The sequence below is a fragment of the Hemiscyllium ocellatum genome, chromosome 18 (genome assembly GCF_020745735.1).
Source record: "Hemiscyllium ocellatum isolate sHemOce1 chromosome 18, sHemOce1.pat.X.cur, whole genome shotgun sequence".
Taxonomy (NCBI): Eukaryota; Metazoa; Chordata; class Chondrichthyes; order Orectolobiformes; family Hemiscylliidae; genus Hemiscyllium; species Hemiscyllium ocellatum.
The window spans coordinates 61,584,178-61,610,371 of NC_083418.1; the positions used below are offsets into that span (position 1 = coordinate 61,584,178).

The 26,194-nt window shown below is 40.2% G+C and overlaps 1 long non-coding RNA gene across 1 annotated transcript in view; it reads left to right on the plus strand.

Annotated features, from left to right (window-relative positions):
* The window catches only part of LOC132824254 (uncharacterized), a 427,072-nt gene that overhangs the window by 400,036 nt on the left and 842 nt on the right, over nt 1–26,194 (plus strand). Inside the window, exon 2 of the long non-coding RNA XR_009645652.1 lies at nt 9,485–9,528. This is a non-coding gene — a long non-coding RNA (uncharacterized LOC132824254). The remainder of the gene's footprint in view (nt 1–9,484; nt 9,529–26,194) is intronic.

Sequence of the window (26,194 nt, forward strand, 5' to 3'; positions counted from 1 at the left end):
CTTTCACATGCTCAATTAGTTTACAGTGCAACTTGAAATTATCTGGAAAAAAAACCGAGCTGTACATGTTGATTTTCCAGTGATGATATCATCCACTTATAAACACCACAATGTTTGATGTCTGAAGTACCACTTTAAGAGTGAGGTATGGGGGTGGCGGGGAGAAAGCTGATATCTGTACAGGAGCTGTGGGTTTCCAGGAGTGTTGAGAATAAATTGATATGGTGTAGATGGGGGCAGGGGGATGTTTTCAAGATAATAACCTAACTGTGAATCGATGATTGGTTTCGTGGTTTGGCGTGAGAACGTTTTCCTTCTTAGCATAAAATACCCCGTTAACAAACCCGCCAAATAAATGGCACTTTTTTTACAATGTTTTCATAAATTGTCCATGAATATAAATTGAATCATACTGATGTTTTTGACAAAACTCTTCAAGATATAATTGCAGCCTTCCTCTTCATGAGATAATGGTTTCCATGGTAGTGGTCAATTCTATGTCAAGCACCATCTAGTTAAAAATCACACAATACCAGGTTATAGTCCAACAGGTTTACACAGTATTTGGAAGCACTAGTTTTTGAAGTGCTGCTTCTTCTTCAGTGGTTGTGAAGCAAGACGATAAGACACAGAATACATAACAAAAGATGACAGTGTCATGCAAGTAAAATGATATATTTAACAAACCTGGCTTGTTGTTAAGTCTTTCAGCTTTTAGAATGGGTTACAGGTTTCGGTTCTTTAATATGTAAATCCCAGAACTTCTTTTCAGTCATATTTTCAAGATAACTTAAGGTTTTATAAAAAAAAGATGACATCTCAGCTCAGAAAATGCATTAAAGGTGTTAAGTTAGAGTCTTTATCCAATCTTCAGTCAGACTGGTTCTACTTCTAAAGTGGAATTTACAAAATATCATATGGATTGACTGTCTGCATTGACTGCCTACAGGTTGTATATTTTTTGAGCAAAATAGAATGGACCTGCAAATATAATTCTGCAAGTGCACATTCACCCCACAGACTGATATGTTTCTGCGTGTGCAGGGGAAGAGAGAGTGAGTGTGTGCATGTGACTGTGAGTGCACATGAGAGAGTGTGTATTTGAGTGTACATAAGTTTGTAAAGCGTGTTGTGAGTGTGGTGGGGCATAAGCCTGTGAGTGGGTGCTTGCATGGATGTAAGTGTGGGGAGTGTATGTGTGTGTGTATGAGAGAGCGTGTGCATGAGAGAAGGTCTGCGTGAGTGTGTGAGTATGTAAGAGTGTATGTGTGTGAGAGAGTGTATTGTGCAGTGTAGTTTGAAATGAACCCAAAGTCCCGGTTGAGGCCATCCTCATGGGCACCGAACTTGGCTGTCAGCCTCTGCTCAGCCACTTTGTGTTGCTGCCTATCCCAATGTCGGCCCTGGAGGATGGTCACCCGAAAATCCGAGGCCAAACGTCCCTTAATGCTGAAGTGTGCCCCGACTTGGAGGGACCATTCCTGTCCAGTGATTGTTGCGCAGTGTCCATTCATCTATTGTCATAGTGTCTACTTGGTCTGACCAATGTACCATGCCTCTGCAAACCTTGCATGCAGCGTATGAGATAGACAATGTAGGTCGTGTTACACGAGTACTGCCATGGATATGGTGGGTGGTGTCCACACGTGTACCACCATCACATGGTACATTGGCAAGACCAAGCTGACGCTACAACAACGGATGAATGGACATTGCACAACAATCACCAGGTGGGGTGTTCCCTCCTCGTCGGAGAACATTTCAGCAGTCAGCGGCATTTGGCATCAGACCTTCAGGTGACCATCCTCCAAGGTGGACTTCAGAACAGGCGACAACGCACAGTGACCAAGCAGAGGCTGATAGCCAAGTTCGGTACCCATGAGGATGGCTTCATCCAGGATCTTGGGTTCATGTCACACTATAGATGACCCCACTGCACGAAACACACACACACCATTTCTCAGACACATGGTCTCTCTCATACATACACACACGCACCCTCTCACAGACTTATACTCACTCACTCACACACACACTTACGCACACACAAACACACACTCTCTCACGTGCACTCACAGTCAAATGCACACACTCACTCTCTCTCTATCTCTCTCCTGTGCACGCGCACACACACATATAAGTCCATGGGGTGAATGTGGATGCACAGAATTATATTTGCAGACATTCTATTTTGCTCAAAAACTGCATAATCTGTAGGCAGCCAATGCAGACAGTCAATCCATATAATATTTTGCAAATTCCACTTTGGAAATAGAGTCAGTCTGACTAAATATTGGATACAGACAGATTCTGTACTTACACCTTTAATGCACTGTCTGAGCCAAGATGTCACTTTTTGTTATGAAATCTTAAGTTATCTTGAGAATGTGACTTAAAAGAAGTTCTGGGATTTACATATTAATGAACTAAAACCTGCAACCCATTCTAAAACATGAAAAACATAACAACAATCTAGGTTTTTTAAATTTATCATTTTACTTGCATGACACTGTAATCTTTTTGCTATAAATTCTGTGTCTTATGGTCTTGCTTCACAACCACCTGAAGAAGGTGTGGTGCTCCGAGAGCTAGTGTTTCCAAATAAACCCGTTGGACTGTAACTTCGTGTTGTGTGATTTTTAACTTTGTCCATCTCTGTCCAACACCGGCTGCTCCACATCAAAGCACCATCTAGTGTCACATGTCCCACTCTGTAATGACAGATTTGGCCATGTGTAAATCAGTGGGCTGAGAAGGTGTATAATTTATTCACTTCAATTTTCTCTTGACCATTTTTTCTGGCTTTTTCTTTCTGTCAAATCACAGGGGTTACCATCAACAGAGAATGTCTCCCTGTTGTCATTGTCAACATTTACTATCTTTACATCTCACTTGCAGGGGTCCTTCTCGCTGAAATATTGAAGCGCTGAAGGTTATGATGAAGTGACTAGTTCACCACACAGAAGATCTTTTTCATCCACCCAATGAATGTGGAGGAGCCAGTATTGACATCATTGGCTGTGTACATGTGTGCACATCCCATGACATTTGAGGTGGTGATATTGTCCTTTCAAGAGATGCTAAGAATCTATCTCAGACAGCAAAGGTGGGAATTGTTCATCTTTTTTATCTGCCTAGTATATGATGTCCGGGTCACGCCACTGAGGACTCAGGTTTAATCAACTCACTATTTGGTATTGTCTGTTAGGTTGCTCCACAATGACTTCCTCAGCTTCAATAGAACAAAGATTGAAAACAGAAAATGCTAGAGATCACAGCGGGTCAGGAAGCCACCATGGAGAGAGAGCAAACTAATGTTGCAGGTCTAGATGACTCTTCATTTGAAAATGAGCTTGATTTCTGTCAATGGATGCTGTCCGACCCACTGTGATCTCCATCATTTTTCATTTTCAGTACAGTTTCCAGCATCTGTAGTAACTTCATTCTTCGATAAAATAACTGCAGCTTCTGCAACACAATTTCTAATATCATCATTAATGGAGAAATTACTAGTGATTGTAAATCACAGATATGTGAAGCTATCAATCACCAGTGGCAGGTTATGAATGTTGAGTGGTTGCAGTGACAATGATATTAGTCTTCCTAATGCTAACGGTCAAACCGAACTCTTCATAACTAGAAGACAATTTGTCCATTTGCTGATGTAGGTGTTCCTCTGTATGGGCTATTACTGCATCATTATTAGTGTATTGATGAGGACTAAGTGCATTTTATCTGAATCTCATAAATGTCACTGAGGCATTACAAGGAGATCAAATATTTCAGAGGTATGTGACTTTTCAGAAGTATAGGTAGAAAGGTAAGGGTGGTGGGGAGGCTTTGTTAGTATGATATGGAAGAAGTGTGAAAGGAAAAAATGGTATTGCATTGGATGATGTCAAATTGACGTGGTTGGAGGAAGAAATAGCAATGGGAAGAGGATATTGGTGGGAGGAATATTTTGGCCTTCTAATAGAAGTTGCTGAAGAGGACAGAGGACAAATCAGGAGATAATCAGGAGAACATTTCCACTTCTGTTTTCTGTGTGTTGAGAGTGCAGTATTGGAGATGGTATCTCTATTTTGCATCTACACGCCGTTTGGGAACACAGAGAAAAGTTGCCCAACTGAGTTGAAGAATTGTTGTTTGTTCAGTTCAGTAGAAAGGCTGATATTAACATGATGATGGTATTTCTATTTTGAAAGCAAAAGTCTGCAGGATTGCATTCTCACCTTCGTGCACAGCAAATGGTGATCTGTATCACACTCAGTGCTATGTGTATACTATACTAGCAAGTGAAGCAAGGGTGTTGTGAGAGAAAGCTTGTTCACACAGTGAGCAGTTGGGGTATGGAATGCACTGCATGGAAATGTGGTGGAGGCAGGTTCAATTGTGGCATTCAAGAGGGCATTGGATGATTATTTGCATAGAAATGGTGCTCAAAAATATGGGGAAAGGGAGGAGATTGGCACAAGGCAGTGATGTTTGTTTGAAGAGCCAGTGCAAGCATGATGGGCAAAGTGGCCTCTCTCAGTGGCTGAGAATGCTGATCAAATAGTCATCACTGGTGGTGATCTGGTACCATTATCCTAGTCTTGGATTCTTCAGGATCTTGTGGCATGATTTGTTCTGAAAGGGATGATTGGTTACACAAAAGCATCAGCAAAAAGCAAGTAGTTTCTATCTGTTCTCATTTTGCTTTCACAAAGCATGATGTCAGAGTCAAGAAGGCCATTCATCACGGTTCCTGCTCACTCTTGCATTGAAATCCTCCATGAGATAATAATGTTCTGACTGAGGAATTCTGCTGCTATCAGTGTCAAACTCCTCAAAACACTGGTAATCTTTGGACTGGAACACGGCAGAGCAGCACAGATGCTTCTTGGGTTAGATGGTCCAGTTTGAGTTGACGTGTAGATGCAGAGAATACATTCTGAACCATTTGTGGCATGTTCTATTATTGTGAGGAGTCATTGCCTTCCAACAAAGTTGACATCTTGCTTACATGATTCCCCGAAACTCTTCTAGTGCCAAATAAATGTGTAATGTTTTCCTTTCAGTGATCCACTTTCAGGAAACGTGGACTATTACAGAGAAACTATGTCAATATTTACTTGTTTGCCTGTGCAATGGATTCTGTCCACTTTAAGCTCCAAGCAACAATTGAAGTAGATGGGCAATGCGGATCAGCACATTACTATCTGGGGTTGCCTGACTTGAGATGGGTGGTGATTTATTTGTGGGAGTCAATATTTCCTTTCATCATCACGGACAGTCCAGAGCTCCCGTTCTCTACACCAGTACAGTTAGACTTAATCACTGTATCAGTTAAGATCAGAGGAACAGGAGTAGACCATTCAGCCTTTCAAGCCTGCTCTGCTATTTCATACAATCTTGGCTAATTGAACAATTCAGTGCCTTTTTTCCACATAATTCTTATAAGCGTTATGCCATTAATAATCCGGAAACTATTGACCTCTATCTTCAACATACTCAAAGACTAAGTGTCCACAGCACTATGGGGTAAAGAATTCCAAAGATTCACAACTCTGTGAGGAAATAAACAAATTCTTCTCATGTTGCTCCAAAATGGTCTATCTCTTATTTTTAAATTGTGCCCCCTGGTTTTGAGACTCCCCCAACCAATCTTAGCAACACTTACCCTGTCTGTGAGTTTTGAGAACATTTGTAGCGCAGGTTGAGGTTCTGGATGCATGTCTGCTCGCTGAGCTGGAAGGTTTGTTTTCAGATGTTTTATCACCATATTTTGTAACATTATCAGTGAGCCTCCGGTGAAACACTGGTGTTAGTGACCTGCTTTCTATTAATGTGTTCAGGTTTCCTTGGGTTGGTGATGCCATTTCCTGTGGTGATGTCATTTCCGGTTCTTTTTCTCAGAGGGTGGTAAATGGGGTCCAAGTCGATGTGTTTATTGATAGAGTTCCGGTTGGAATGCCATGTTTCTAGGATATCTTGTGTGTGCCTCTGTTTGTCTTGTCCTAGGATGGATGTGCTGTCCCAGTTGAAATGGTGTCCTTCCTCATTTGTATGTAAGGATACTAGTGAGAGTGGGTCGTGTCTTTTTGTGTCTAATTGATGTTTATGTATCCTGGTGGCTAGTTTCCTGCCTGTTTGTCCAACGTAGTCTTTGTTACAGTTCTTGCAAGGCATTTTGTAAATGACAATAATTTTGCTTGTTGTCTGTCTAGGGTCTTTCAAGTTCATTAACTACTGTTTTAATGTGTGGGTGGGTTTGTGGGCTACCATGATGCCAAGAGGTCTGAGTAGTCTGGCAGTCATTTCCAAGATGTCTTTGATGTCGGGGAGAGTGGCTCAGGTTTCTGGGTGCATTTTCTCTATTTGGGCTTGTTGCTCAGAAATTGGCAGTCTGTGTTCATTGGGTACCCTTTTTTTTTGAATATGCTGTATAGTGATTTTCTTCTGGTGTAGTTTCTCTTTGCTGTGGTGTGTGGTAGCTTATTAAATTAAGCTCTGATGCAACTCCGTTTGTGGATGTTGGGATGATTGCTTCTGTTGTTTTCCTGTAGACGCTGGTTTGAAGTTCCACATTGGCTGTTCAGTCTCCTGTGACATCTAGGAATGGCAGTTTGTTGTTTTCCTCCTCTTTAGTGGATTTTATGCCAGTCAGGTATTATTTGTGATCTTGAAGGTTTCCTCTAATTTGTTTCATTTAATGATGACAAAGTTGTCATCCATGTAGTGACCCAAAGTTTGGATTGGATGGTTGGTAGAGCTGTTTGTTTGAGTCTCTGCTCTATGCCCCTGCTAAGAACCCTGATATCGGAGATCCCACGGGTGTTCTGTTGGTTTGTCTGTAGGTTTTGTTGAAGGTGAAGTGGGTGTTAAGGCATAAGTCCAATAGCTTGACAACATTGTCCTTGCTGATGAAGTTGGTGGTGTTTGATATATATGTCTTTGGTTCTTCTAATTGTGTAGTCAGTGTTTGCTTGGCCAGGTTGATGTTGATGAATGTGAACAGGGCTGTTACATCAAAGGAGACCATTATTTTATCCTCTTCCATCTCGGTGTCTTTGGTGGTGTTCAGGAATTCTTGGGTGGAGTGGATGGAGTGGTGTGAGTCTTCTACTAAGTGTTTTAGTCTTTGGTGCACCTCCTTGGCTAATCTGTACATTGGTATTCCAGGTAACGAGACTATGAGTCTGAGGGGAGTTTCTTGTTCATGAATTTTGGGTATTCCATAGAAGCATGGTGTGTTGGATCCATTTTTTGGAATTTGGTCTTATTTAATTCTCCAGGTTTCTGAAGTTTTTGAGTAGGGCTGTCATTTGATTCTCTAGTTGTGGGGTCGGGTCTATTGCCACTTGTTGGTAAGTGTTGGTATCTACAAACAGTGCATTCACTTTCTCAATGAAGTCTGTTCGATTTAAAATGACTGTCAAACATCCTTTGTCTGCAGGTAGGATCACAATGTTTTTATCTTTTCTCAGTACTTCTTGTGCTTTCCCTTCTTGTGTACTGAGTGTGTTTCTTTCCTTGTTTGTGCTTAATGTTGGTGGTGGCAACTGTCTGTCTAATCATTAGACTATCTGTCTAACTTACACTGTCTACCTCTCTAACTATTTTGTAGGTTTCAGTTAGATCACCTTGCACTCATCCAAACTCTGGAGAATACTAATCACTCAACATAGGACAATTCCACCATCCCAATAACATGTTTCATGAACCTTTGTTGTACTTGCTCTGTGGCAACAATATCCTTCCTTTGTATTTTCAGCCAGGAATTCAATTGCCTTATTGTTTGAAAATTTATGACAAGCTTTCATTCTTACTGAAATCAATGGAACTGGTCAACTGAATTACTTGCTTATGTTTCAACGGAATTAACCATTGTCCTAACCTTATTTGTTAAACTTTAAATGGACCATTGTGTATGTGAAAAGCAACTTAATTTGACTTTTGAAATCTTGCTGAGTATATTGTAGAGCCAGTAAATACGAAGCAGCCAGTTTTCCAGGTTTGATCTTACATGAACCAAGAAATGGAACAAACTGGAGGGTGTGTCAGCTGAGATAGTGATAAACACACTAAACTAAAGTAATTTCTAAGTAAAACTATTTGCCAATCATCCTGACTTGGACCTGGCCCAATAGATATTGAATACAGTCATGGACAGTTTACAGACTCCAAAGGGAAACTGAAAGTGGCCATACACGATCCAATGTGACTGTCATACTACCTAAAAGTGTACATTTTACTGTTAGCCGTGGGATCTTCACAAGATGAAGTTGTTTTGACACAAATTGTTTCATTATATATGACCAGGAGGACAATGGGCAACAAATATTGCAGTAATTTGTTGACAGAGGAGAACAGTCAAGTGCTGTACCTGGCATCAAATTGAATATGGTACACTTAGCTGGACACTAGCTAACACAGTAATCATCATGTTTCACTGAGTCTATGCATTGTATCCCATCCCTGCACCATATGTTGCATCAGTTTCACATGCACATGAGGATGGGTAGCTATGACTCAGAATGAAAGGAGGTTTACTACTCTCACAAACACATAGGGCTGATATTTTTGTGGCAAAGTCCAAGTTGCATTAAGTTGCTTGAAGGGATTGTCGCAGCAAGGCCTCTAGTGGGATGTGATTGTCACTTGACATTTATTGGCTTGGATGTTGTACAGGTCTTGCTGCATATGAAAAACGACTGATTTAACGTTTAAAAGGTTGTGAATGGTGTTGAAAATTGTGCAGTCACATGCAACCATCTCCACTTCTGACGTCAGCATCAAGAGAAGGTTATTATGGAAACAGCTGAAGAGGGTTGAGCCCAGTTTTGCCCTGAAGACCTCCTGTTGTGGATCTTTTGGAATAAGATGATTGACTTCCAAAACCACAATCATTTTCCAATTATTCAGCATTTCCTAACAAAAACTTTGACTGAGGAGTGGGGCATTGCAGCTCTGACCTAAATGGTGGGCGAAAGCAATGTTACCTGCTTTAAATTCCTTGTGCTAGTGTATAACTAGATAGGCCAGCATCTGTTTGCATGAAATGCTTACTTGATGAGACCTTGATGGCTTATTTTTTGGGAGCTAAATGCGCTTGTTCATGGTTATAATGAGTATTATTATGCTGGAATAAGAACTTTAGCCTCAGCGTGAAACCAGTATTAATAACAACACTTAAATAGCGTTTTTATAACACACTGAGTGTAGAAAAACATCTCAAGAAACATTACAGAACTTTGATGAGCCATTTAAAAGATATGAGGTCAGATGAATACAAGTTTGAGAAAAGAGATCGGAATTAAGAAACGTCTTAAAGGAGGAAAGTAAGGAATGGAGGCAAAGAGCTTCAGGAAGAAAATTCCAGATTGTGAATCAAGGAATTTTAAGGAATGACCAATAATAAAGGAGAAATTGTGATTGTAAGTGAAAATTGTGATTGCTAGAGCAAAGCCATTAATCAAGTTGCTCTACTTTGATTGGACAGATGAGAATGGAATGAAGTGAATGATACTGCATAATACTCCACAGGTGAGCTGCATGATATTCAATCTCCTATCCTGTCAATCATATAAAGTGAAAGGTTTTGGAAGAAGATTATGTGGTTTATTTTGCTAAGGCATGGTTGAAGATAAGGATAATGGATCAAAGTCACAGTCAGGAATCAAGTAATTTGTTACATTAGTTGGGAATGTTTTAATATTGTAACCTGACTGGTGAGATTCAAACATGGGCTGATAGGGAAGATGGGCACGGAGTTAGGAGATCACAACACCTGAGCAAGGTAAGGGTAATTGAGAGTAAATGGAAGTGAAGAAGATGATTTGGTTGTGGGCGGTTTTTTAAAAAAAGATCACAACTGTTTGAACAAGACCATGATGGAGGAGTAGGACAGATGGACGTAGCATGGAGGCCAAGAAAGCAGGTGATCAGAAATTTATTCTTTACAGAGTCAAGAGAACAGGAAGTATGCCTTATGGATGTGCTCAGAGAGGTTGTATGGGAAAATAAAAGAGAAACTAGCCCGAGATTCAGGATCCGAGGCCATGTTTGAACACTGGTGAGTGTTTTTCTTCATTCACACTTGGACATGAGTATCACTGAGTGACCAGCATTTAGTGGCCGTCTCTAGCTGCCCTTGAGAAGTTGCCTTCTTGAACTGTTACAGTCAATGTGCTGTAGGAAGACCCACAATGTTGAGAAAAAGGTAATTCCAGGGTTTTGACTTAGCAGCAGTGAAGGAACAGCAGTGAAAGGAAGGTTTGGGATGCTGGGGAAGTAAAAGGAACAACAGCAAAACAGAGGCAAATTAATCTTTGAGTACAATATTTTTGACTTGCTGAATATTCAAGAGTATTTACAGCTTCGAATTTAAGAAATATCTTGCTGTGGCATCCTCTTACCATGAGGCACATAGAGAACAAGATCATATGACATTGCATCGCTTCCTGGAATGATGCTTGCTTTATCTCACTGACCTATCACACAATCGGGCTTAATATCACTTAATCAGACATCTTCCCATAATCTCTGATTTCACCAGTGATATTACAATGAGGATATTGGTGTAGCTCAATTAAAATGTTGTTAATGAGTGTGCATTAACAAATGGAGGACAGAGAATTCTGTGTGTTGGTATTTCATTAAATCCTTCAATTGGACATTGTTGCCAGTTTTATAGTACAGTATGCTACAGTTCATTGCATTTATGGCCTGCAAGTGCAAGTCATTTTGGCTTCTTTTCCTCTGTCTGTTTGTGTTATTTATCAAGTGATGAGCAATATGGCGCCCATGGATCAGCCCACACTATTTTAGATAAAAGGAGAAAATGTACTAGCAATATTTGAAAGGATAAAGAAGTTTGTACATAACTGTTCAAAAATATTTAGTTGACCACACCAGAGAACAATTGTTATCATAGGTTTGGCAAAGACAAATTCAGACAGAAATAAAGGAACATTGAACGGCAGAAAGAATAAATAGTGGTCAGGAGTTCAAATTTACTAACTACTTTTATAACGAGGTTGTTCATTTTGTAGCCTATTTATAGACTTTGAAAAAATTGACTCGAACCTAAAAGTGCTGTTCATTCTTTTAAATATGACAATGAGATCTTCAAAACTGTTTGTGATATAATAAAGTTAAGCGCTCTTCTTAGGAAAAGGATCACTGAAGAGGATTAAATTAAAATCTTTTACCAAGATAATTAAATGCACAATTGAGCAAGAGTCAAAAGGTTATACATTCACACTGTGCTGAATGTGAAGGGAGCAAATACCAAAACAATTCAAGCTGTTTCCAATAGAAAAATATAATGACAGGAAATATACTTAGTTTGGCTTCTGAGTTTAATATTAACCTTAATGTGAACACCAAGAAGTAAGCACAGAAAATGCAGAAATACAACCTACAGAAAAGGCAGCAAAATATTTCACCTTGGGCATTTTTCAACTGCCAACTGTCTGCATATTGCCGAAAATATAGGTGGCCAGGAATTGAAAATTGGCCTGGAGTGATCTTGAGCGCATGCTTCTGTTCAACAATTAATGCCTGGTTCACTTGATGTGATTCTGAGGGGAACTTGTAACTGGGCAAGCAGTCTGTCCTTCAAAAGGAAGACTTCCACTGCTCATCTTCAAGAAAGCACCATGGAAACCTTTTACAATACTGAGAGGGCAGACAAGGCCTCAGTGTAGCAAAGCCTTTGTAGGATGGTACCGCCAACAGTACAGCACTCTCTCAGCACCACTAGACTTACTTGTTCAAGTCACATTTGAACCCATAACATTCAAACTAAGTCAAGTGATTTCCACTGAACCACACATTCCACCGATTTGTACTATTAACTGTCCTTAAAAAGACACGTAAAATAGCCATAAAAGTTTTAGTTAGTGTGGTGGACCAAGGAGGGTGCAGTTCCACTTTTGCTGGATTCTGCAAAACATCTTTGACCCAGTCCTGGCCATAGGGATTAATTTTACTCTCCCTCCCCAGGCTTATCTCATTGGCTGACTCAGCATGTGCAGAAATAGCAAGATGAAACAGGGCACTCAACTCAGCAGCACATGGGACAGATGCCTGGGGCTGACCAGCAGACACTGAGCAGCTCCACTGACTTTGTGAACATTTTTGGGTGCATCTACTTAAAATACTTCCCTTCAGAACTGGAAATGAATTGCCCCCTTTTAAAAGTGAACAAAATTCAGGGAAAAGTGGAAAATACCAGAACCAAAATTGTAATGTCAGTTTCAAACCACAAAGAAACTACTAATGTGTTTGCAATTTGGAAAACTTACATCATAACCAGAAAGTTCATTCCAATCAACCATGACAAATTTATGTTGCTTATTTTAGGATACTCAGTTGAAGGGGAGAAAGACTGATGCTGCATCAATTCTAAAATGTTACAAAACTTTCATTTACCGTTTTTCCTTCTCCCCTAACAGGGATGTTATCAATTTCATTTTAAACACACTTGGATCCTGTCCTGCTGTGGCTGTTAGAATGCAATCTGTTTATCTGAACTCCAACCAATTAGCTCCTGAAGGTTCCACGAACTGTAACAAAGGAGCCAAGCTGTTCCCGCTGATAAAACATATGCAGGTTTTGATAGTGTGTTATTTTAGGTGGGGGGAGTTGTGAACAATGAGGAGAACTTTTTACACCTTCATTGAGTTAGTCTTGTTAATAGTGATTCTATTTCAGGGTAAAATTGTTAGAAAATGCTATCCATAACATGGGTGATCACCACCTTATTGAGTGTGGATCAGAGTAGTGCTGGAAAAGCACAGCAGGTCAGGCAGCATCTGAGGAGCAGGAAAATCGACGTTTCGGGCAAAAGCCCTTCATCAGGAATAGCTAATTGAGTGTTCCCATCCTGTCTTAGCCAATAATAAACCTTTACATATGGAGGTGCTGCTATTGAACAGGGGTGAACAAAGTTAAAATTAACACAACACCAGGTTATAGTTCAACAGGTTTATTTGAAAGTACAAGCTTTCAAAGCACTGCTCCTTCATCATGATTTGGAGATGCCGATGTTGCACTGGGTGTACAAAGTTAAAAATCACACAATACCAAGTTATAGTCCAACAGGTTTAATTGGAAGCACTAGCTTTCAGAGCGCTGTTCCTTCATCATATGGTTGTGGAGTACACAATTGTAAGACACAGAATTTATAGCAAACATTTACAGTGATGTAACTGAAATTATACATTGAAAAATACCTTGATTGTTTGTTAAGTCTCTCATCTGTTAAAATGACCATGATAGTTTCATTTCTTTCATTTGTAAATCACAAAACATTTTTTATATAAAAAGTTACATTCTCAGGTTAACTTTAACAATTGGTGTCAGCGCAGATAAGATGTTAAGATGTTAAAGGTGTTAGCCCCCTGTGTTCCCTGTCTGTGCCATAATGTTTAGACTGATTCTAATCGAAAAAGTGAGTTAATGGAGTCTTACATGGATTCATGCAGTTTTTGAGCAAAGTGCAATGTAACTCTGCAAGTACAAATTCACCCCACAGACGCATAGTTTATGTGTGCATGTGGGTTTTTGTGTGTATGTGCACGTGTGTGTGTGTGTCTGGGGTGGGGGTTTGTGAGTGTCTGCGAGAGAGCATGTATATGTGTGTGTGAGTGTAAAGTGGTCTAAGTCTGTGACAGGGTGCACGTGTGAGTGTGTATGTCTGTAGGAGTGTGTGTGAGTGTGTGCATGTCTGTGTATAGATGTGTGTGTGTGTGTGTGTGTGTGTGTGTGTGTGTGTGTGTGTGTGTGTGTGTGTGTGTGTGTGTGTGTATATAGTTCAATGGTGGTCACCTGTAATGTGACATGAACCCAAAGTCCCGGTTGAGGCCTTCCCTATGGGTACCAGACTTAGCTATCAGCCTTTGCTCGGCCACTTTTCGCTGCTGCCTGTCCCGAAGTCCACCTCTCACAAACACTCACAATACCCCACCCCAGAAACACACACACACACACACACACAAAAACCCACATGCACACACACACGCACACATCTGTGGGGTGAATTTGTACTTGCATAGTTACATTGTACTTTGCTCAAAAATTGCATGAATCCATGTAAGACTGTTAACTCACTTTTAACATTAGAATCAGTCTAAACATTATGGCACAGACAACAGTACAGAGGGGCTAAAACTCTCAACATCTTAACATCTTATCTGGGCTGACACCAATTGTTACAGTTAACCTGAGAATGTAACTTTTTAAAAAAAGTTTTGTGATTTAAATGTGGTAGAAGTGAAACTATCAAGGTCATTCTAACAGATCCACTTTATACTATCACCATTGTTAACAGCTAACCCGAGAATGCAACTTTAAAAAAAAGGGTTTTGTGAATAACACATGAAAGAAGTGAAACTATCACTGAATTCTAACAGATGAAAGGCTTAACAGACAATCAATTTTTCAATGTATAATTTCAGTTACATCACACTGTAAATTTTTGCTATAAATTCTGTTACGATCGAGCCCTCCACAATCACCTGATGAAGGAGCGTCGCTCCGAAAGCTATAGTGTATGTCCAATTAAACCTGTTGGACTATAACCTGGTGGTGTGTGATTTTTAACATTCTAACAGATGAGAGACTTAACAAACAATCAAGTTATTTTTCAATGTACAATTTCAGTTACATCACATTGTAAACTTTTGCTCTAAATTCTGTGTCTTACAATTGTGTACTCCACAACCACCTGATGAAGGAACAACGCTCTGAAAGCAAGTGCTCCTTCATCAGGTAGCTAGTTGGGCAGGATCATAGGACACAGAATTTAAAAGTAAAAGATCAAACAGTCATACAACTGATGCGAAGTATTGAACAAACCGAGACTGCTGTTAAGTCTTTAATCGCTTCGGATGGGGATGGAGGTTTGTAAATCCCAGAAATTCTTCCAAGTCACAGTCCCGAGATAACTTAAGGTTTTATCATTCTGAAAAAAAGGTGACATTTTAGCCCATTCAATGCATTAAGGTTGAGGTTAGAGTCTGTCTGTATCTCAACCTTGAGTTAGACTGGTTCTATTTCCAAAGCCGGAATTTATAAAATGTCACATGGACTGACTGTGTGTTTATGTGCATGTTTAATCGAGTGTGTGCATGAGTGTGACAGAGTACATGCATGTGAGAGAGTGTGCGCATGACTGTGAGTGTATGTGTGAGAGAGTGTGTGTGTGTGAGAGAGAGTTTGTGTGAGGGTGATCATGTGTAAGAGTGTGTGTGTATGTCTGCTTGTGTGTATGAGAGTGTATAGTGCAGTGGGGTCACCAGTATTGTGACATGAACCTAAGATCCTGGTTGAGGCCATCCTCATGGGTACCGAACGTAGCTATCAGCCTCAGCTTGGCCACTCTGCCTTGTTGTGTATCCTAAAGTCCGCCTTGGAGGATGGTCACCCGAAGATCTCAGGCAAATGTCCTTGACCGCTGAAGTGTTCCCCGCACCTATCTGGCGATTGTGGCGCGGTGTCCATTCATCCGTTGTTATAGCATCTGCTTGGTCTCACCTATGTACCATGTATCCTTACCTGCAGCGTATGAGATTGACAATGTTGGCTAAGTCACAGGAGTACCTGCTGTGTACATAGTGGGTGGTGTCCCCACATGTAATGGTAGTATCCAGGTTGATACGATGACACGTCTTGCAGTGGTTGCCATGACAGGGTTGTATGGTGTTGTGGTCAATGTTGTCCTGAAGACTGGACAGTTTGCTGTGAACAATGTAAGGTTTGGCAGTTGTTTAAAGGCAAGATGTGAAAGCATAGGGAAGATCTTGGCGAGGTGCTCACCCTCATCGATGCTGTGTTGCAGGTTGTGAATCTTAAGGTATAAGAGCTGAACTAGGCCATTCAGCCTATTGAGTCTGCTCCACAACTGTCATGTTTCTCAACACCATTCTCCGGCCTTCTGCCTATAAGCCTTAATTCCCTTACGAATCAAGGACCGATCTATCTCTGTCTTAAATACACTCAATGATTTGGCCTCCACAGCCTTCTGTAGCAATGAGTTCCACAGATTCACTCCCTTTTGGCTGACGAAATCCTCCTCATCTCCGTTCTAAAGGGTTATCCTCATTCTGAGGCTGTGGCCTCATGCCCTAGTCTCTGCTACTAACTAAAATATCTTCTCCGGGTCCATTCTATCCAGGCTTCTCAGTATTCTGAGTTTCAATCAGATCTCTCCCATATACTTCCAAATTCCATTGAGTACAGATCCAGAGTCCTCAATCATTCCTCGTATGACAAGCCCTTCATCCTCAGATCACCTTGTAAACCTCTCCAAAGCCCGCACATCCTTCATTAGATATGGGGCAAAACATTACTCTCAGCATTCCAAATGTGATCTGATCAGAGCTGAGACGGCCTCTGCACTATATCCCTGCTCTTGTATTCTCGCCCTTGAAATGAATGCTAACATCACATTTGCCTTCCTGACTGCCAAGTGAACCTTCAATTTAATCCTTTAAGAGAATCCTGAACTAGGACTTCTGAGTCCCTTTGTGCTTCAGATTTCCAAAGCTTTTCACTATTTAGAAAATAGAGTATGCACCTATTCTTCCTATAAAACACATAACCTCACACTTGACCATATTGTATTGTGTATGCAATTTCTTTGCCTGGTCTCCTAGCCTGTCCAAATCTTTCTGCATCCTCCCTGCACCCCTTAACACCACCTGCCCTTCTACTGATCTTTGTGTCATCTACAAATTTAGCAACAAAGTCCTCAGTTTCTTCATCCAGATTGTTAATGCATAGCATTAATAGTTATGGTTCCAACACTGACCCCCACGGAAATGCACTAGTCACTTACTGCCACCTTGAAAAAGACCCCGTTATCCTGGCTCTCTGCCTTCTGCCAGTCTACCAATCCTCTATTCATGCCAGTAGTTTGCCCCTAATACCATAAGTGGTTATCTTATTTAGCGCCCTGTGCAGTGCCTTGTCAAAGGCCTTCTGGAAACCCAAATAGACAGGTATTGATTGGTTTTAAAATTTCTACCAACCAATAAATTCTGACAGGGCTTTCGAAGATAGATGTAGGAAGGTTGATTTCCCTGCTGGGAAGAAGAGCAAAACCATGGGACATAACCTTAGAATCTGGGGCAGGCCATTGAGGATTGAGATGAGAATAAATATCTTGCTCAGAGTGTGATGAATCTTTTAAAGTCTATACACCAGAGACTAGTGGAGGCTCAGTTAGTCAAGACAGAGAATTATAGAATTCTACGTACAAATTACACCAAGAGATATTGGGAAAAAATGGGGAAATTGCTTTGTGATGAGATGATCAGCTATTGTCTAGCTGAATGGCAGAACAGGCTTGTGGAGTTGAATAGCCAACTCCTCTTATTTCCTGTGTTCCTGCTTGCCATGCATCTTTCATGGTTGAAACAAAATGACAGAGTCAGGAAGACAGTGAAAGGGTGTAAAATAAAATCATAAAGTTGGCTGTCAGAACAATAAACTGTATTTTATTACTTTCCTACCTTTCTTTCATACCCCTACACTCCCACTTATTTCAAAAGTCTGTCAAACGCAGCTTTGAATTTATTTAATGATTCAATTTCCACTACTTCAGGTGGAAGAGAAATCCAAAGACTAACACTTCCCAAAAAAGATCCTTTTTCCTCTGCGTTAAGTGAGAGACTCCTTATTTTGAAATTATACCCCCCATTTCTAGATTCCCTGAAAAGGGGAACCCAAACTCCATCAAGCCCCCCAAGTATAACATATTTAAATAAGATCATCAAACAACAGTCATCAATAAACTCTAATCAGTATCGACCCATCCTGATCAACCTTTCATCAGACAATTCCTTCACCCTGGGAATCAGCCTGATAAACCTTCGCTGAACTGCCTCCTTTGTAATTACACCTACCTTTGATAAAGGAGGCCAAAAGCAGACACAGCAGTTTCAGGTGCAATTTCCCCAAGGACCTGTAGAGTTGCAGCAAGACCTTGTTCCATTCACCTTGCAATGAAAGGCAATAATCCATTTCCATTCCTAATTACTTACAGTACATAAATGCAATCTTTTCATCTTAAGTGTACAAGGACATCCAAATAGCTCTACAATGCATCTTTCTGCAGTCTCTCTCCATAATATTTTGGCTTTCTATTCTTCCTGCCAAAACGAATAACTTCATATTTCCCCACCCTGTAATGAACTACTTTTTTTTTAGTTCCGTCACATAACCTAATGTGTTTGCAGACTCTTTGCATCCTTCATATAACTTGCTTTCCAACCAATCTTTGTACTATATGCACATTTGGCTAAAACATAATCAGTTTCTTCGTTCAAGACATAAATATAGATTGTCAATAGTTGAAGTCCCAGCACTGATACTTTTGACCCTCCACCAGTTAGAATCTGCCAGCCTGAAAGTCCCAACACTTTGCTTACTGCCCAGGGGAGTTCCATCCCTAAGGGCATTACTTAGACCATAGCAATAAATGCTGACTCAGCCAGCGATGCCTACGTCCCAAAAATGAATTTTAAAAAAGCACTCTACACCTTCATGCTATGAGTTCTTATCTTGTGCAGTAACCTTTCTATGTAGTGCCTTACTGAATGTCTTTCAGAAATCCAAATACTGAAATCCAAAAACCTGTTGGACTATAACCAGGTGTTGTGTGATTTCTCACATTTTGAAACTGTGTAGTGTCCATCAAGGTTTAGGTCATTAATACATATTAGAAAGAGCAAGGATCCCAACAACAATCCTTGAAGAGCTCCTCTACAAACCTTCTTCTAGCCAAAAAACATCCATTGACAATTATTCTTGGTAGCAACAAAGTTTCTGTCCCTTCTGTGCAATGTTATAACATAGCCCACAAGCCTCTTGCCTGACAATGAATCAATGCCTTTTCAAAGTCCAAGTATAACACATCAATAGTATCACCCTTATTAACTATCTCTGTATCTTCTTCAAAAAAAACTCTTGCAATTTAAATAAGCAGTTAAAAAGCTAAGTCGTTGTAGAAACTTTAATTGCTGGTTAGTAGTTAAATAATCTATTATTCTGTTATGGAGTTAAAGTTATACCAATTCTTGTTTCTTTTGTTTCTATTTTAACTGTAGTGTAAGATTAAATGTTTAACTTTGTAAGAATAATGTGGGTTTTGCTTAAAACCTAGTAATGTGACCAATTGAATCACATATGGAAAGCAACGCCTTACACTTTACTGTAAGTTAGATAAAAGTTAGAGTCTAGGCTATTTGCTTGACGTCATTGGAGGAGGTTTGGTCTGGTCCATAACATTTTTCAGAAAAATCTAAGAAAATTGTTGAGTGCACCATCAAAACTCCTCATTGCATTCATTGATCTGGGTAAAACATTTGACTCAGTCAACTGCAAGCTCTGAGGATTGTGTTTCAGAGATCTGGATGTCTAAGAAATGTCTTCACAATCTTGCAGTTGCATCATTATAACATGTCTGCAACTATCTTGACTAGAAGAGTTGAAACAGATGCCTTTAGAATCTAGTCTAGGGTTAGCTATGCCAACTCAGCCTTTTACAAACTATTACAATGACTGACAAAAAAAATCACCACAAGTCAAGAGGTTCTAGTGTATGGAATCGCTGTCATTATCACATTCTTATACTGCAGTGAGATTTGGATTGTATATCAGTGCTAGATAAGAGCACTGGAGAAAGTTCACCACCAAAACGTTCACTGCAGCTACCAGATTCAATGGAAGGGTGATCAAACCAGACTACATCTTTGAAGCTTTCTTCAAGGTGTGGCAGCATTCACATAAATGACTGGGAGGAGCATTTTTGTTCTTTCAAGGGATATGGACTTGAAGGGGTGCCTGGAGGAAGTGACAGTGTGCCATCTTCCTGAACCACTGCAGTACATTTTGGTCAAATAACAGTGAAGGAACATCTAAACAATTCAAAGACAGAACTGTGTTTGTTTTGGAAGGGATCTAGCATACATCCCATACATCTGTTGCTCTTGTGTGTAAAAGTGACAGAGGTTTTGTGTTTGGAGAATGCTGCAGATAGAGTCTATGTGAGTTGCTGCAGCCAAGAATAAAACAGCCAGAAACTAATTGCTTCAGAAGGCCTATTTAACCTGAAGCTTTGTAACAAGTTTTGAAATGTAGATAAAAATAACTGAGAATTATGTGTAAGTATCAACTATTCAAATGAAATAACATTCATGTGATGGCTCAGCATAAGTTTCTATCCAACCTATTCAAGGATTGGCCACAATTAAGCTGAAAATCTAGGTAAGCATATAAAAGATGTTTGCTAAAACTGCTTGTGATAAACCTTTTCACTTTTATTGCTTTCCTGATTTCACTCCTTTGCTTGTCTTTATAGTTCTGTTTGATTAAACCAGAAGCTGGCCAAAAATAAATATCATTTGTTTGAAAAGCAAACCTTGATATGATACTCAAATTTTGAACAAAATTCAAATACTCTGATTTGGAGATGCCGGTGTTGGACTGGGGTGTACAAAGTTAAAAATCACACAACACCAGGTTATAGTCCAACAGGTTTAATTGGAAGCACTAGCTTTCGGAGCGACGCTCCTTCATCAGGTGATAGTAGAGGGCTCGATCGTAACACAGAAGGGCCAACACCTTCAACATATAAGACCATAAGACATAGGAGTCCAAGTAAGGCCATTCGGTCCATCGAGTCCACTCCGCCATTCAATCATGGCTGATGGGCATTTCAACTCCACTTACCAGCATTCTCCCCGTAGCCCTTAATTCTTTGTGACATCAAGAATTTATCAATCTCTGCCTTGAAGACATTTAGCGTCCCGGCCTCCACTGCACTCTGCAGCAATGAATTCTACAGGCTCACCACTCTCCGCATTTCTGTTCTGAATTTACCCCTCTAATTCTAAGGCTGTGTCCACGGGTCCTAGTCTCCTCGCCTAATGGAAACAATTTCCTAGCGTCCACCCTTTCCAAGCCATGTATTATCTTGTAAGTTTCTATTGTCTAGCTATCACCATTGTTAACAGCTAACCCGAGAATGCAACCTTAAAAAAAAGGTTTTGTGATTTACACTTGAAAGAAGTGAAACTATCACTGTCTTCTAACAGATGAAAGGCTGAACAGACAATCAATTTTTCAATGTATAATTTCAGTTACATCACACTGTAAATTTTTGCTATAAATTCTGTGTTACGATCGAGCCCTCCACTATCACCTGATGAAGGAGAATCACTCCGAAAGCTAGTGTGCTTCCAATTAAACCTGTTGGACTATAACCTGATGCTGTGTGATTTTTAACTTAAAATTCTCTGGATTACTCGCTGAGCCAGAACAAATTGGCATAAATAAGATCAGAGTGGTAAATGCATGGCTCATTACAAATGGGTTTTGTTATGGGGCTATGGCAGGAGCACTGAGGAAAGAGGAAGTTGTATTATTGGGATGACCTTCAGCTGAACTGCACTGTGACCAGTGTACTGGCAAATCATACAAATAGGGACATAGAGAGGGCTTTAAACTAAATAGTGGGATTGAAGAGAATTAGGGTGGGAAAGAGGTTTCCAGTGAGCAGAAATTTGGAACATTACAGATAAATTGCAAGCTAATAGTGCAGTATGCTGATTAAGTAATCAGTCAAAATGTGACAGATTGCAAAAAAAAAGTTAGAATACACGAGCATTTAAGGTGCAAGTAAGGAAAAATGATAAATGGAAAATTGTGGCAATCATAAAAAAGATAGAAAATAGGACCAGAAATAGAGTATTCAGCCCTTTGAGCCTGCTCCATCGTTTCACATGACTGATTATCCATCTCAGTACCCTGTTCCTCTTTTCTACCCATACCCTTTAATCCCTTTAGCCTTAAAAGTTATATCTTACGCCTTTTTGAAAATAATGTTTTACCCTGTACCTATCAGCTCATGCCTCAGACAATACAGACTGATTGTACGATTGGCTAGGCCCAACTATCTTCAGCTGCTTCATCAAAGACCTTCTCCCCATCATAAGGTCAGAAGTCGGGATGTGCAATCATCGGTGAGCAATGTCCAGCACCATTCTTGACCTCTCAGATACTGGAACATTTCATGTCCAAGATCTGGGCAATATCCTGACTTGGGCAGAAAAGTGGGAAGTAACACTCACGGTACACAAATGATAGCCAATGAACATCTCCAGCAAGAAAAAAAATCTAACTATCATTCCTTGAAATTCAATAATATTTCCATCACTGAATCCCCCATTATCAACGTGCAGAGGTTAACACTGATCAGGAAGTGAACTAGACTCGCCATACTATGGCCACAAGAGCAGGTCAGAGAAGGAATCCTGCAGCAAGTAACTCATTCCCTGACTCTCCAAAATCTGTCCACCATCTTCAAGGCACAAGAGAGGAGTGTGATAAAATTCTCCTCATGTGCCTGGATGGGTGCAGCTGCAACAATACTCAAGAAGCTTGACGCAATCCAGGACAACGCAGTCCATCTGGTTAGTGCCACATCCAGAAACATCTGCTCCCTTCACTACTGACTCTCAGTGGCAGTAGTGGATGTTATTTTCAAGATGCACTGCACAATCCACCACAGCTCTTCAGACAGCACATTCCAAAACCAACAACCACTTCCATCTAAAGCAGAGCAGCAGCAGACACATGGGAACATGCCACTTGAAAGTGCTCCTTCAAGCTATTTACCATCCTGACAAGGAAATATATGCTTGTTCCTTCACTGTTGCTGATTCAAAATCTTGGAATTCCCTCTCTAAAGGCATTGCGGGTCTCCCAACAGCAAATGGACTGCAGAGTTTCATGGTGGCAGCTCATCACCACCTTCTTAAGGGTAACTGGGGATGGGCAACAAATACCACATCCATGAGAAAACAAAAAAAAACACATGATGTTGCTGAATAAAGACACGTTTTGTCAACGTTTTTCGTTTTGCATTAATCAGGACGTTTTGCAAGAATACAAATTCAAGGACAAACCCACATGTAAACTGCATAAAATGAGAGTCCTAATTGGTTGATAGGTGGACAGTTATTGTTAGTGCAATTGCCATGGAGAATGTAGCAATGACAGTTTGTTTGACAGTTAACAGCCAGGATAATATTTGCTGGATAATCTTGAAAATGCAAAGAATTGCACAGATTACAAATTTAGGATTGTCAATTAGGTTAGCCCCTGTGTGACTGGAAGCTTCAGATATTAAAATACACAGGTCCCAGTTATTTACAGAGTGAAAGAATGCATACACACACACAGCACTCATTTTAACTCAACAAAATAGCATTGCATTGAGAATTGAACCTATGACCAATCTGACTGAATTTATTGATGTAGACTGTAGCAAAGCCTGGCGATTAACTGTCAATGAATTAAGGGAACCATGACCTTCGTACAATTGGCAATTTTCTTTTGTGAGCAAGGTAAATTTAATAATATAGAGAATAATTCTAACTCTTTTTCTCTATTAATACTCAGCCTAACAGAACCTAGGTTACAATGCTGTTGTTGCCAGGTTTACAAAGGATTTCAAACGAATATTATTCCTTCACTTGGGGACTCTTGAATGTACTCTCTTCATTCAGGAAATTGAAAATTTAAGAGAAGTGCAGATTTATCCAGCATCAAACGGAACTGATCACAGCTGGAGGAAGTATCAGTTGTGGGTGGATCATGGAAAATTGAGGAAAGACTTAAATTACCTAGAAATCTATAGTTGTCTTCCAGCCTCACAGCACTGAAATAGATGGCACATCAAACTTATTTTGGTCTTGTCTTTACTGTTTCGATCATAAATTACAATGTTTGGGAACTTGAAGGTCCATGGTCATAATATTTACTTGATTCAGCTGTGTAAGTGAGATGAAAGGGATCATAATTGGCTGAGTTTTACCCTGGTGATATTGTTTGCTCTTTTGCATGACAATGTACAAGGCTTCAACTGAATGGACACACAAGGCTAGTTAAGAACTGCGCACATGATTAGGTTTTTTTACCAGATGGTTGCCTAAACTGACATGGAACTGCTGCAATGCTATGAATAGCATAACTTCCTGCGAATGTTTGCAGAAGTACAAATTGCTGACAGATATCTTGCAGCATTTTAAAATCGTTTTCACAAAACCATTGAGTAAGTTTGTTCCCAACAAAATTTAATGCATCGTATGGTTTCAACACATGGTAATCCACCAACATAATAGAGTCTGCAAAGCAAACCCGCTCAAAATTCAGCAGAGATAGAATTGTTTATTCTTTTTATGCATTGTAGGTAGCACTGGCAAGGCCAGTATTTGTTGCTCATTCATAATTGGCCTTGAACAATGTGGCTTGCTGCATCATTTCAGAAGGTAGCTCATGGTCACCAAATGAGTCTGGAGTCGCTGTAAGCCAGATCAGGCAAGGATATCAGTGAATCAGATCAAGTACCAAATTTTTATTAAAAACTAAAAGAACTGCAGATGCTTCAAATCAGAAACAAAAGCAGAAATTGCTGGAAAGCTCAGCAGGTCTGGCAGCATTTGTAGAGAGAAATCACAGTTAACATCTCTGGTCCAGTGACCCTTCCTCAGAACTGACAGTCACTGGACTTGAAATGTTAATCCACAAATGCTGCCATACCTGCTGAGCTATTCCAGCAGTTCCAGATTTGTATTCATTGAATTGTAATTCCATCACCAGTCATGGTCGTATTTAAACCCATGTCGCCAGAATATTATTATGCACTGCTCATCCAAGTCCAGGTAGACTGCCATCTCCTCTGAGGATGATGTCTCACAATCCTTAGTGGAGGGACCTGCATGGTATTCATTTGCACCTTGCACCAACACAGAGACATCCATTATGGGGTACACATGCTCATTAAAAAGCTCCCAGTCATAATCTGGTGATCAAATGGCAGACATGGGTCCACAGCATGGATGGAAGAAACAGCTACGTCCTCTGACACTTAGAGGACTACCCGAGACCAGAAACATGCTGAACCCTATACAAATAATGAGTCTTTATAGATGGCTTTAAGTGATATGTTGGAGTTGCAGAGGTAGACAGGGGAACATCTGGCACAGACAGCAAAGACCATGTGCAGTTTTTGTGAGCATCATGGAAAGGGAGGCAGCTGCCTTGGAAGCCAAGGTCTAGCCAAATACACGTGCTCAGGCCTGTGCTCCATCACTCTCGCCATGGGTGAATTGCAACAGTACAAAGGTGAAATCAGTATGAAGGATATTCATCTCCCTTCAAGTTAAAACAAAAAATCTCTGATCCAGGAATGACTGGCCTTAGTTGCTTGTGCTGCCTCTGCTCCACTTGGGGAACCTACACGAAACTCAATTATTCATATTGATTTGAAGTCACATCTCTGGAAGCATAAAATGATGAGTACGAATTCTGAAGTCCTGGTGGAAGTCAAGCTCACCAGGTACATGCCTCGTACATGCAGTCAGGTTTCTGAAGCGATGTATTTGTTGAATGTGTTGAACTTAACTGGGATGGGCACTTCGTTCCAGTGGATTGGCCTTTCAATGACATGTATACGGAGATTGACTTCCCAATTCTTGCACTCAGCAAGGTCAACCTACCCGTTAAAGCCAAAGAACTTAATTGCTGAGGTTTATCTCTCCTTTGGAGTTCTGAATTTTGGACTCTCACCTCATTAAGTTTCCTGGCCTGTGATTCTTTGTGCCTCCTCCAGGACTGAAAGTTTCCATAGAATAGACTGCACATTATTTAATTAAAGACTCTACAAGGATAGCATGTACCACATTCATAAGGTTTTAAAGACCGTCAAAGGGAAATATCATCATAAAACTATATGTGTGAGCTGAAAAATTAAGGCCAGCTCCAAATTTGAGTGCAGCTTTATACAGGTGTTGCACAGAACCATTAACCTTAATTTTCGATTCTTCAAATATCTGAATTATCTTTTTTTTCATCATGACCTGTTTAGCATCTTCTTCCTTCATAAAGTGGAGGTGCCGGTGTTGGACTGGGATGGGCAAACTTAAAAATCACACAACACCAGGTTATCGTCCAACAGGTTTATTTGGAAGTACAATGCACACAAACACACATATAAGCCTAGGGGGTGAATTTGTATTTGCAGAACAGTATTTGCAGATATATTCTATTTTGTTCAAAAAGCACACAATCTGTAGGCAGTCAATACTTTTTTAATCCATGTGATATTTTATAAATCCCTACTTTGGAAATAGAACCA